We start from the raw sequence: 14,695 nt of genomic DNA on the forward strand, positions 1-14,695 counted from the left end.
TGCATGACCGGCGCTCTCCTTCGTCGTCGCGCACGCCGTCCCGTCATCCAATAGGAGCGGTGTGCGTAGCGACATCATGGCGGCGATGGAGAGCGAGGATACCCGGCAGCAGAGATGTTCCTGAGCGACGGGGACGCGGCGACAGCAATGGAGGGCGACATCCAGGGCAGCGGTGACGAGCGGTGACGGGTCTGGAGTGGTGGGGACACGTGAGTACTACCTCCTATACCAGGGGTCTTCAACCTGCGGACCTCCAGATGTTGCAAAACTACAACTCCCAGCATGCTGGGAGTTGTAGTTTTGCAACATCTGAAGGTCCGCAGGTTGAAGATCACTGTCCTATACTTTACATTGTATTTGGTTCAGAATCTTTATTTTCTAGATTTTTATCCTAGGTGCGTCTTATATGCCGGAGCGTCTTATATGACGAAAAATACGGTAGTTTATATAGCTGTTGATCAGCTTTATTATATCAATACCCACACAACAAAAAACTGTGGCCCCTCAATGAATTGAGTTGAGTGCAAATTTAACGGTACCGGTAATAGGCCATATTCACACATAACACAACCGTTTTTCAGTCATTTTTGGATAAAGAAATAGCTGAGTTTATGGTGTGTGAACAAGATCAAGTGAGAACAGTTAGATTTGCTTTTTGGCTACAATTTGATGGAGTGCTCTTCTTTCCCACCTGCGAAGCTTTGACTTTCGCCCACTGGTACTTCACTCTGCAAATGTTTTGCATGCTGAGATGAGATCAAAAAAACAGTAGACCTTGACACACCCAGGCAAAAACCTGTAATAATTTCCGTTTGGAACCAAAATGTTTTTATTATTTTAATTGTTTTAATATAAAAAAGCCCCTCCCCTAATAAAAATGAAAATCACCCTTTTTCCATTTTTACAAATTAAAAAAACAAACAAACATTTTTGGTATTGCCATATCGTATGGAAATGTCCAAACTATTAGAACATAGAGGGGAATTTATCATTGTATATAGAGCTTTTTTTTGGTGCATTTTTATACGCAAAAATTTGCGCAAGAGGTTTTTTGCACATTTTTTTTGCGCAAAACCTGATAGAATTTTTCATAGCCATGTCTACCATAGAGCACTTTCTACTGTAGAATCAAATGTATTAACTGCGGGGTTTTTTACGCAAAAAAATGCGCGAAAACACTTTTCTTGCGCAAATGTACACCACCTCGGAGGAAACGTACTAAAGTGTCTATTTTGGGACAGTAAGGACTGCAACTCCCATCATGGACAGACTCTGCCCATGATGGGAGTTATAGTCCAGGGGCTGAGGTGCAGATCACACCAGGTCATTATCCAGAGACCCACTGAGATCCGCATTTATTAACTCCTGTATACACTGTCATAATTCATAATCCCCGTCACCGGGAGCTCTGATTGGTCAATAGCTGTTCACCAATCAGAGCTCCTGTGTTCCGGTGGCGGGAATTATGAATTATGACAGTGTATATAGAAGACGGCGGGCAGTGTAGACGCATGTAACGCTGGCTTGTTAACTTAAATGCGGATCGCAGCAGATCTCCAGAGAATGATCTGCTGCGATCCGCATTTAAGTTAACAAGCCGACGGTACATGCGTCTACACTGCGCTGCCCGCCGGCTTCTATATACACTGTCATAATTCATAATCCCAGAACACAGGAGCTCTGATTGGTGAACAGCTATTGACCAATCAGAGCTCCCGTCTCGGATTATGAATAATGACAGTGCATATAGAAGCCTGCGGGCAGCGCGATGTAGCCGCATGTACAAGCCGGCTTGTTAACTTAAATGCGGATAGCAGCAGGTCTCCGGTGCAGAATGACCCGATGCGATCTGCACCTCAGCCCCTGAACTACAACTCCCATCATGGGCAGAGTCTGTCCATGATGGGAGTAGTAGTCCTAAAATTCCCACAGCCGGGGGATGTGCAAGTGCCATACCTCACAGCGATGCAGTACTACAACTACTCCCATCATGGGACAGACTCTGTCCCATGATAGGAGTAGTAGTCCAAGGGCAGAGAGACAGATCACTGTTCACATTATGCGTTTTGCATAATAAGAACAGAGCAGTGTGTTCCCAAACATGGAGACTCCAGCTGTTGTTTAACTACAGCCCCCCCATGATGAGAGTTGTAGTTTAGCAACAATTGGAGGCTCTCTGTTTAGGAACACACTGCATTTATGTGCGCTCTTCCCCAGGGAGAGCGCAAAAAATTTACTAACCAATATTTCTTGTTTTTCTTTTCTTCTAATTTCAGATACATTAATGCGTAATGGTGTTTCTATATTTGCACAAGATTTATCAAAGGATGTGCACATCCTTAGTAAATTCTGAGCAAGAGTGTAAATTAGACAAGCAGTGTAAAGGGGTAGATCTGTGTCTACAATAGACAAATAATGATAAATCTCCCCCATAATGTTTCTGATCTTGTATGGTGAATGGCATTATGGTAAAAAAAAAAAAAAAAAAAAAATATATATATATATATATATATATATATATATATATATATATATATACACCAAACACTCCCATCTAAACAAAAATGGTACGGATACAATCTACAGATCATGGCCCAAAAGATTAGCCCTTAAATAGCCCAGTGGAGGGCACAAAAAAAAAAACACAAAAATAAAATTGGCTGCGTCCTCAAGACAAAAAATTATTTGTCCTAAAGGGATTAAAGTAATGGAGTGACAGTGAGAAATTGTAGCATGCAGATAACTGGTTATTTACAATCCCTGCAACTTGATAAAACTTGTACAGTTTTACAAGAGGAAAGTGGAAAATGACTGGACATAAGTGGACATAGACCAATATATTTAGACTGTTACATGGTTTCCTTACCTTCCTGCACCAGAACAGTCAGGGAGGCTGCCTGTTATTACTGGGCTCCTGGATTCCTCTGAATGGATGCTAAAATCTACAGTACCTGTCAGATCCCACAAAAAAAGAAAAATTTATATGTTACTCAGTACCTAATCCTGACAACGTACGTCTAATTTTTATTCCTCTATCACCTATATTTATTATAAAATACCTTTTTTCATTAGCTCACAGTGTTAGAAATCCTCTCCGGGGAAGGGGGCGTGTCCCTCCCTTGTGGTGGTGGGAGGGGATTGATGTGACTGTTCATTCAGCTTTGTCCATCAGTTATCTCTTGTCTATGACTCATGGACAAGCTGATGCTTCTGCAGGACTGGTTAGTGTCCCAGTAGGTATGGGGACCCCTAGTGGTGGGATTTTCAGGAGCAGTTTTCTTTATTAAATATTCAAAAAATGACAGCAACAAGAATACAAAAGTTCTTACATTTTCATCAGCAACAACACAGAAAAAGTTTTGGGATCTGACAGTTCCCATTTAACTTATTCATAATATAATTTGGTTGATGATAAACCTCAATTTTTTTGAAAATTCTTGTATTCTAAAAGTAATAAACTAAACCATTTACAAGAAGATTTCTAAAATACCAAAACATATGCGTTCGTTTGTAATGTTAATGCTTCATATGGATATGTCCAACTATATGTCCACTATATACAGTACACTCATATTATAGTGAGTTGCTTCATAATAAAGTGCATAAATCGCTTTACCATGATGTATAGAGATGAGCGAACTTACAGTAAATTCGATTCGTCACGAACTTCTCGGCTCGGCAGTTGATGACTTATCCTGCGTAAATGAGTTCAGCTTTCCGGTGCTCTGGTGGGCTGGAAAAGGTGGATACATTCCTAGGAAAGAGTCTCCTAGGACTGTATCCACCTTTTCCAGCCCACCGGAGCACCTGAAAGCTGAACTCATTTATGCAGGATAAGTCATCAACTGCCGAGCCGAGAAGTTTGTGACGAATCGAATTTACTGTAAGTTCGCTCATCTCTAATGATGTACATAAATAATGTAGACATATATGGAACATAATTAATGTCACTATATACTGTACATAAATGATGCTACCAAATACTGCTGCCATATACCGTGCATACTGGCATTGTCATTATTTACAGTACATTTACACATTGTGGAAATAAATATGGTAAATAGGGCACAAATATTGTGGTATAAACCCTCTTAAATAATGGAGCAGCTCTGTATTCCTGACACTTAAAGGGGTATTCCAGGATTTTTTTTTTTTATTTGACTATGCTACAGGGGCTGTAAAGTTAGTGTAGTTCATATTATAGTGTCTGTTCCTGTGTGACGGTTGGTTTTCTCACAATTCTTCTGTGATTTTCACCCCAATATTTATTTTTAGCAGCATACAAAATGACTGTTGTCTCTGATTTTTCCCAGCTCGCAATGCAGCCGAGACCTTACTCACTAGTCAGTTGATGACAGGGAAGCCTGTCTGCTTCAATGGGTGGAGGGATCAAACTGCAACTAATGCAACAGCTGTAGGCACCCTGATTGAAAACCACAGGTCTTTGAATGGATTTATGTTTTAATGGGTGGGGTGCAGGGCCGGTCTGGGACCAAAAATAGGCCCGGGCATTTTAGATTAAGCAGCCCATTTTGATTGCGGGAGTGGCTATGTGGAGACGGAGCCAGAAATGGGAGGGACCAAATCTTAATCACAACTGGGTACGTAACAGAAAATGTATACTATATAAACATTAAGCTAGAGTAAAGCAGCGTAGGTGTATTTCAGTGTGAATAATGCATTCACAAAAATGCACAAAGCTTGTGTCTGTATTTTTAACATTAATGTGCTTAATGTCTATGGGAAAGTAGTGTCTGTGCACATAGTATGTAAAAAAGGGCATATTTTCTATAACTGTGTAAAAAAGTGACGGATGTCAAAAAATAAATTTTTTCCCCCCATAAACTTATATAGAGCACATTAATGTTAAAAATACAGACTCAATCTTTCTGCAATGAAATAATGTATACTGAGACCAATATTACCAGTATACAAGGAGGAATATTATCACCATATATATTACCATCATACTGTTTCTGACCAAATCCTGTATACTGAGACCAATATTAATAATAATAGCAGTATACAAGGAGCAATATGACCATGCATATGATATATTACCATCATACTGTTACTGATCAAATCCTGTATACTGAGACCAATATTAGCAATAAGAGTATACATGGATGATTATGACCATACATATTGCCATCATATTGTTACTGAACAAATCCTGTATACTGAGACCAATATTAGCAATAATAGGAGTATACAATGAGGAATACGCTTCTAATAGTGGTACCTCCAAACCTGTGCTCGCTGCAGGCTCTCTCACCTTCCCTTTTACGTCAGTGGCAGCTCTGGCAGGCAGTGGTTAGCAGGCACATTGTAACAGCACAGCGGACCCACAGTGTAGCATATGTACACAGTGACCTCACCAGCAGAATAGTGAGTACAGCTCTGGAGTATAACACAGAATATAATTCAGGATCAGTACAGGATAAGTAATGTAATGTATGTACACAGTGACCTCACCAGCAGAATAGTGAGTACAGCTCTGGAGTATAATACAGGATATAACTCCGGATCAGTACCGGATAAGTAATGTAATGTATGTACACAGTGACCTCACCAGCAGAATAGTGAGTACAGCTCTGGAGTATAACACAGAATATAATTCAGGATCAGTACAGGATAAGTAATGTAATGTATGTACACAGTGACCTCACCAGCAGAATAGTGAGTGCAGCTCTGGAGTATAATACAGGATATAACTCAGGATCAGTACAGGATAAGTAATGTAATGTATGTACACAGTGACCTCACCAGCAGAATAGTGAGTACAGCTCTGGAGTATAAGGCTGGGTTCACACCACGTTTTGTTAACTACGGTTCCCGTATACGGTTGGGAGGAGGGGGGCGGGGCTTAATCGCGGCTCCCGCACTCAGCCGTATTCGGGAACCGTATTTAATGTATGTCTATGAGCCGACCGGAGTGAACTGCAGCCTCCGGTCGGCTTAGTTTTCGGCCGTATGCGGTTTCCCGACCGTAGACAAAAACGTGGTCGACCACGTTTTTGCCTGCGGTCGGGAAACCGCATATGGCCGAAAACTAAGCCGACCGGAGGCTGCAGTTCACTCCAGACGGCTCATAGCCGTATTCGGGAACCGTATTTAATGCATGTCTGAGTGCGGGCGCCGTGATTAAGCCCCGCCCCCCTCCTCCCAGCTGTATACGGGAACCGTAGTTAAAACGTGGTGTGAACCTAGCCTAATACAGGATATAACTCAGGATCAGTACAGGATAAGTAATGTATGTACACAGTGACCTCACCAGCAGAATAGTGAGTGCAGCTCTGGACTGAGATTCCCCTCAGTGCAGCCACCTTATTACATCCCTGAGCAACATTATTAGATAATTGGTTAATTAAAATCCCACCAAGTCTTAATGATAGTAAAATGCAGTGTTTCCCTGCCAATGTGCCTCCAGTTGTTGCAAAACTACAACTCGCAGCAGTTATTGGCTTTCCGGGTATGCTGGGAGTTGTGGTTTTGCAACAGTTAGAGGCACCCTGGTTGAGAAACACTGGTATAATAAAAATAGGGGTTTACCTTAAAAACAGGGGGTTACTTTAATGGACATCTGCAGCGAAATGTAACTTATCCCCTATCCACAGGATAGGGGATAAGTGTTTGATCGCGGGGGGGTCTGACTGTTGGGACACCAGCGATCTCCTGTATGGGGGGTGTGCCGGCCGCAGCATGACGTTGCGGCCGACACGCCCCTCCATACATCTCTATGGGAGAGGCAGGGAGGCAGCGTTCGTGCCTCCCCGTCTCCCCCATAGAACTGTATGGGGAGGGGATGGGGCATAACAGTCGACCTCTAAGGTTGGCGCTATGCACATTAGCGCTCACAATGAGCACTAATGCCGGCGCCCTGTTAGGGAGATCGCGGGGGTCCCAGCGGTCGGACCCCCCGCAATCAAACACTAATCCCCTATCTTGTGGATAGGGGATAAGTTAAATTTTGCTGCAGATGTCCTTTAAAAGCATTGCTTGTTAGCTCAGGGAGCTGAACGGGACCACCACACCAAAATCCGATCAGCTGCGCAAACCGGCGGAAGGTGCCTATCTATAGCATAGTTTTGATCAGTATATGCAATTAAAAGATTCCATAAAATGGACTCCTATGGGGACTAAGTACTAAATAATAGTGAATAAAATGTAAATAAATGTGAATAAGCCCCATTTCTAATAGTTTGAACCACCCTTTTCCCATTTTTTTAAATAAAAAAAGTAAACAAAAATATAAACATATATGGTTGCCATATGTTGAAAATGTGCGAACCATTAAAAACTTAAATAAACTGCGCGGTCAATGGCATATACCTAAAAAAAATACCAATGTCCATAATTGCTGATTTTTTTCACTTCATATACCAGATATAAATAAACTAAAAAAGTGATCAGAAAGTCCTATCAAAACAAAAAAAAAAAATCTGTAAAAATAAATAGGGGTCAGAAGAGAATGATTTTCAGCATTATTATTTTCGTACAAAAAGTCGATATTTTAGTAGTAAGTAGTAGTAATAAAATAAATAAATAAAAACTATATAAATTGGGGATCATTGCAATCATATGGACCTACAGAATCAATAAAAACTATCAGTTTTACCAAAATGAACACTGTATAGACAGAGAAACACACAAATATTGCAAAATGGCTTTTTTTTATTTTTTTTTATTTAGCCCCCACCTATTTTTTTCCTTCATTTGCTTTACATTTTATGGTTAAATCAGTGGTGGTGTTATTACAAAGTACAATTGGTGGCGCAAAAAATAAAACCCTGATATGGGTCTAAATCCATACATTGCTCATTTGCTTTTTAAGTGCAGGGTCATACAGGACGCATCACTGTGTAGTTGCAGTGCGAGCACCCAGCTGTGTCCGGGTAGCTCTGTGTGTCTGCTCATAGTGGCGGATTTCCTGCTGTAGAAATCCACCACTACAAGAGGAGACACAGAGCTACCTGGGCACAGCTGGGTGCTAGCTCTGCAGTCACTGCCAGCGGCAGGTCCATCCGCAACATGAAATAAGCTGCAGATGCGCCCTGTGTGACCCTGCACTTAACCCCTTAACGACACAGGACATATATTTACGTCCTGCGCCGCAACCCCGCATCATATCGTGTTGGTCCCAGCGCCCATCGGTACCCGCGGCTAATACTGCACATCGCCGATCGCGGCGATGTGCGGTATTAACCCTTTAGACGCGGCGGTCAAAGCTGACTGCCGCGTCTAAAGCAAAAGTAAAACTATCCCGGCTGCTCAGTCGGGCTGTTCGGGACCGCCGGGGTGAAATCGCGGCGTCCTGAACAGCAAGCAGGGCACCAGGAGGGACCTTACCTGCCTTCACGGTGTCCGATCGCCGAATGACTGCTCCCTTCATGAGATCCAGACAGGAGCAGTCAACCGCCGGTAACACTGATCGCTGCTATGGTAACCCACGGCAGTGATCTGTGTATAGGATCTGTGTATGCAGTGCTATAGCCCTCTGTATAAAAAAAAAGTGAATTAATATGTATTAACCCTTTCCTGAGCAAAAGTTCAAAACACCCCCCTTTTCCCATAAAAAAAATTAAACATGTAAATAAAAATAAATATAAACATATGTGGTATCGCCGCGTGCATAAATGTCCGAACCTTAAAACTATATCATTAAAAGAACCGCAAAGTCAATGGCGTACGTGCAAAAAAATTCCAAAGTCCAAAATAGCGTATTTTTGGTCACTTTTCAAATCATAAAAAAATTAATAAAAAGTGATCAAAAAGTCCGATCAAAACAAAAGTGGTGCTGATAAAAACTTCAGATCACGGCACAAAAAATGAGCCCTCATACCGCCCCGTCCCCATAAAAATAAAAAAGTTATAGGGGTAAGAAAATGACTATTTTAAACATATAAATTTTACTGCATCTAGTTATGATTTTTTTCAGAAGTACGACGAAACCTAAAGTATTCAAGCAGGGGATCATTTTAATCGTAAGGACCTACAGAATAAAGAGAAGGTGTCATTTTTACCAAAAAATGTACTATGTAAAATGGAAGCCCCCAAAAGTGTCAAAATAGTGTTTTTTCTTCAATTTTGTCGCACAATGATTTTTTGGCATATCTGAGCTATTATAGACAGATATGCCATTCAGGAGCCCAAAAAGGCTAAGTGACAATTCCTCATCTAGCTTTCCCATGCTCCTGAATGGCATGTCTGCTTATAATAGCTCAACTCTTACAGATAGATTTACCTATAACTTTTGGTCAAATCTGTCTATAATAGCTGAGCTTTTATAAGCAGACATGCAATTCAGGAGCATGGAAAAGCTATGTGAGGAATTGTCACCTAGCTTTTCTGGGCTCCTGAATAGCATATCTGCTTATCATAGCTCAGCTATTATAGACAGATTTGCTATATGCTATAGGTAAATCTGTAAAATAGCTGGGCTATGATAAGCAGATATGGCATTCAGGAGCCCAGAAAAGCTGGGTGACAATTTCTCGTCTAGCTTTTCTGGGCTCCTGAATGCCATATCTGCTTATCATAGCCCAGCAATTATACAGATTTACCTATAACATATAGTCAAACCTGTCTTTAACTGCTGAGCTATTTTAAACACATATGTCATTCAGGAGGCCAGAAAAGCTGGGTGACAATTTCTCGCCTAGCTTTTCTGGGCTCCTGAATGGCATATCTGCTCATCATAGCTCAGCTATTATAGACAGCTTTGGCTATATGTTAAAGGTAAATCTGTAAAATAGCTGGGCTATGATAAGCAGATATGGCCTTCAGGAGCCCAGAAAAGCTGGGTGACAATTTCTCACCTAGCTTTTTCATGCTCCTGAATGGCATATCTGCTTATCATAGCTCATCTACTATAAGCAGACATACCATTCTGGAGCATGGAAAAGCTAGGTGACAAAATTGTCACCCAGCTTTTCTGGGCTCCTGAATGGCAAGTCAGTTCATGCCTGGTGGACTAGTGGTACCTTTGGGGGAAGACTGTCTCCAGGCCTTCTGTAATTTGCTCCGGCGGCAGGACCTCTTTTGGTGTGGCGGCACACAGCAGTTTGGGCGCGGGCCGGAGGGAGGAGGAGTCTCGTACGCTGGCCTGGTCACATGTGGGACGCAGGTCAGCAGGGTACGCGTCGCAGCATCAGCGACGTCACCAAGAGGCCTAAGGTAAGCCGGTGGGCTGGCCTGGGACAACGCAAAGCCGACCCACTTTAATAGCAATGCTGTGGCGGCCGCCAGGCCTTAAGCCCCAAGACAAGAGCAGATCCTTCCTAAGCATGTCCATTACTGTCTGCCAGGTACGTACTAAAATCACCTTATGGGGGGGGGGGATAACCTCTTTAACATTATACAAATAATTCTAACATACAGGCATAAATGATTTCACTATACAGTAACCAAATATACTGCTATAGATAACACAAAGAGTACGCACTATGATCTGAGCCTCCCCTAAGAACAGAGTGGCGGTTGTGCGCAGCTCCATTTATTCTTTATGAGAACTGTGATCATGGGGGGGGGGGGGGGGGGTCTGACTGCCAGGATCTCCAGAATGGGGCCGTGCTGCACCCCCACTTTCCAAAACAAACTGGTTTTCATAGTGATGGCCCGCTTTGCCAATCATCACGGAGACGGAACATCACTGCGACTGGAGAGTAGGCTGCCACTCCTGAGACCAATTTGTCTTGGAAAGTGGAGGGTGGAGCGCTCCAAGGTAAGAGACACTCCCTGCTCTGGAGATCCTGTGGATAGGGGATACGTTTGTTTGCCACATAACTTATCAAGGGTATTTGACGCTGCGGATGCACATTCGGAAGTCACAAGGGCGAGCTCCCTGCTGTGGCCGGCTGCGAGTCCGCTCATGACAGCTGTCGGGAAATCTGCTGCTATAAGCAGACACACAGAGCTATCCAGCCGCAGCAGGGAACTTGCTATGGCCTTAGTGCATCAGCAGAGTGAAATACCCATCCCATGTGACCATACCCTTAAAGGGGTATTCCAGGAAAAAACTTTTTTTTATATATCAACTGGCTCCAGAAAGTTAAACAGATTTGTAAATGACTTCTATTAAAAAATCTCAATCCTTTCAGTACTTATGAGCTTCTGAAGTTAAGGTTGTTCTTTTCTGTCTAAGTAATCTCTGATGACACGTGTCTCGGGAACCGCCCAGTTTAGAAAAGGTTTGCTATGGGAATTTGCTTCTAAACTGGGCGTTTCCCGAGACATGTGTCATCAGAGAGCACTTAGACAGAAAAGAACAACCTAAACTTCAGAAGCTCATAAGTAATTAAAGGATTAAGATTTTTTAATAGAAGTAATTTACAAATCTGTTTAACTTTCTGGAGCCAGTTGATATATATATATATATAAAAAAAAAGTTTTTTCCTGGATAACCCCTTTAATGGGGGGAAAGGTTCCCATTCAGGACCCTCATCTATTAGTCAGAGCAGAGAGCAGCTACAAATATCTTTCCCAGTGGAACACCCTACATATCCTTACCTTACCTAGCTGTGATATAACAAAATGGGATTGTCCATGTGACTAAGGATTTCCCATGCAGAGCTCAGCAAACACCTAACATACATTTATTTTTATATCTGTTCAGTTGTTATACCGGTCATTGTGCTCCTTTTCATCACTTATGCATTTGGAATGCTGCTCTACCAATTTACCCAATTTACACTTGTTTACAATACCTGTTCTTGGCTATAGCCAAAAATTCAAGCAAAATGTTAAATTACAAAATAAAAGAAAATAAAAATAAATAAATAAATGAGACCTCTCATCTGACAGTCTACAATCCACAGATCTCATCTCCAGTCTATTATGACTCCTTACCTTAATGTCCCCTTTACACGGCCGGCATGCAGTTCCTACAGTGCTATGAGGGACTGATCGCTGCGAGCCTCTTGCTGCAGTTTTCTCTACTCATTGTAGTAGGTGTGTCTCCAGGCTATCTAGATGCAAAATGCTGTTTTCACAAGAACTATACAGACTGAAAAGGAAGGAGGGGAAATAAAACACAGAACAACAACTCCACCTGAGAAACAGACATTTGTGTATTCTTAATTAGTTTATAGACTGGATGCGGTCATCACAGCCGGTGGACAAGAGTGGCCCTGATACTGATAAAACTCTTTTTCCTCCCCAAATCACGAGAAACCCCTAAGGGCCCATTCACTTGGTAGTATTTCTGAGCACAATCCAACTTAAAGGGTTATTCCGGCCCAAGGGCTTTTTTTTTTATATTGCTGCAAAGTGCTATTCCTGTTGGTAGACCTTGTAAATCATTGTGCTTAACTTATGTACCTTTCCTTGGTGAGGATCGCACAGCGGCGCTAGCAGGAGGCTGTCTTGTCAATTATGCACAGGAACAGCAGTAGTAAAACCAAACAGGTTTATTAAAATAAAAACAGGTACAGAGACAACGTGTTTCGCAAGGATCCCCTTGCTTCGTCGGAAGACCTGACGAAGCAAGGGGATCCTTGTGAAACGCGTTGTCTCTGTACCTGTTTTTACATTATGGGGCATGTAGGAAACTCTAAAAAACTACACATCAGAAAACAACAAGGGGAGGAGAAAAACATGTGGAGGTGGGGGAAAAGTGACATCACGCACACACCTGCAAAGCAGCATGGGAGTTATAGCACTGCAAAAAAAAAAAATGTCAAAAAAAAAGTTAACAAAAGGTCATTTAACCCCTCCCCTAGTAAGTTTGAATCACCCGCCTTTTCCCATAAAAAAAAAAAGTGTAAATAAAAATAAATAAACATATGTGGTATCGCCGCGTGCGTAAATGTCCAAACTATAAAATTATATCATTAACCCCTTAAGGACCAAGGACGTACCGGTACGTCCTTGGTCCTGCTCTCCTGATATAACACGGGGTTACACAGTAACCCCGCGTCATATCACGGCGGGCCCGGCGTCATAGTGAAGCCGGGACCCGCCTCTAATAGCGCGCAGAGGAAGTTGCCGGCTAGCTCAGTCAGGCTGTTCCGAATAGCCGCGGCTAATCGCGGCATCCAGGACAGCGGGAGGGCCCCTACCTGCCTCCTCGCTGTCCGATCGCCGAATGAATGCTCAGTGCCTGAGATGCAGGCATGAGCAGTCAAGCGGCAGAATCGTCGATCACTGGTTTCCTATGAGAAACCAGTGATCAACATAGAAGATCAGTGTGTGCAGTGTTATAGATCCCTATGGGAGCTATAACACTGCAAAAAAAAAGTGAAAAAAAAGTGAAGATCATTTAACTCCTCCCCTATTAAAAGTTTGAATCACCCCCCTTTTCCCATAAAAAAAAAGTGTAAATAAAAATAAACATATATGGTATCGCCGCGTGCAGAAATGTCCGAATTATAAAAATATATCATTAATCAAACCGCTCGGTCAATGGCGTGCACGCAAAAAAATTCCAAAGTCCAAAATAGTGAATTTTTGGTCACTTTTTATATCATTTAAAAATGAATAAAAATCAATAAGTCCTATCAATGAGCGCTCATACCGCCCCATACGCAGAAAAATAAAAAAGTTATAGGGGTCAGAAGATGACAATTTTAAACGTATACATTTTCCTGCATGTAGTTATGATTTTTTCCAGAAGTACGACAAAATCAAACCTATATAAGTAGGGGATCACTTTAACCGTATGGACCTACAGAATAATGATAAGGTGTCATTTTTACCGAAAAATGTACTACGTAGAAACGGAAGCCCCAAAATTTACAAAACGGCTTTTTTTTTTTTCAATTTTGTCGCACAATGATTTTTTCCGTTTCACCGTAGATTTTTGGGCAAAATGACTGACGTCATTACAAAGTAGAATTGGTGGCGCAAAAAATAAGCCATCATATGGATTTTTAGGTGCAATATTGAAAGAGTTATGATTTTTTTAAAGGCAAGGAGCAAAAAATGAAAATGCAAAAACGGAAAAAACCCCATTCCTTAAGGGGTTAATTAAACCGCACGGTCAATTGGCGTACGCGCAAAAAAAATCCAAAGTCCAAAATACTGTATTTTTGGTCACTTTTTATATCATAAAAAAATGAATAAAAAGCGATCAAAAAGGCCGATCAATACAAAAATGGTGCCGATAAAAACTTCAGAACATGGCGCAAAGCCCTCATGAGCCCTCATACCGCCCCGTACGTGGAAAAATAACTAATTTATAGGGGTCAGAAGATGACAATTTTAAACGTAGAAATTTTCCTGCATGTAGTTATGATTTTTTTTCAGAAGTGCAACAAAATCAAACCTATATAAGTAGGGGATCATTTTAACCGTATGGACCTACAGAAATGCACTGCATAGAAATGGAAGCCCCCAAAAGTTACAAAATGAAATTTTTTCTTCAATTTTGTCGCACAAAGATATTTTTTTCCGTTTCGCCGTGGATTTTTTGGTAAAATGACTAATGTCACTGCAAAGTAGAATTGGTGGCGCAAAAAATAAGCCATCATATCGATTTTTAGGTGCAAAATTGAAAGGGTTATGATTTTTTGAAGGTGATGAGGAAAAAATGAAAATGCAAAAACGGAAAAACGCTGAGTCCTTAAGGGGTTAAAAAAAGCTCAAGAGCACATTTAACTAAAGCTGTAATCTCTCCACCATAATATGAATCTGTAGCTTAGAGAGTTTACCAAAACTGTCCAAATTCTGCCTCTCTTCCTCCAGGAGAATGTTCAAA

This window comes from Hyla sarda, chromosome 4 (genome assembly GCF_029499605.1).
Source record: "Hyla sarda isolate aHylSar1 chromosome 4, aHylSar1.hap1, whole genome shotgun sequence".
NCBI lineage: Eukaryota > Metazoa > Chordata > Amphibia > Anura > Hylidae > Hyla > Hyla sarda.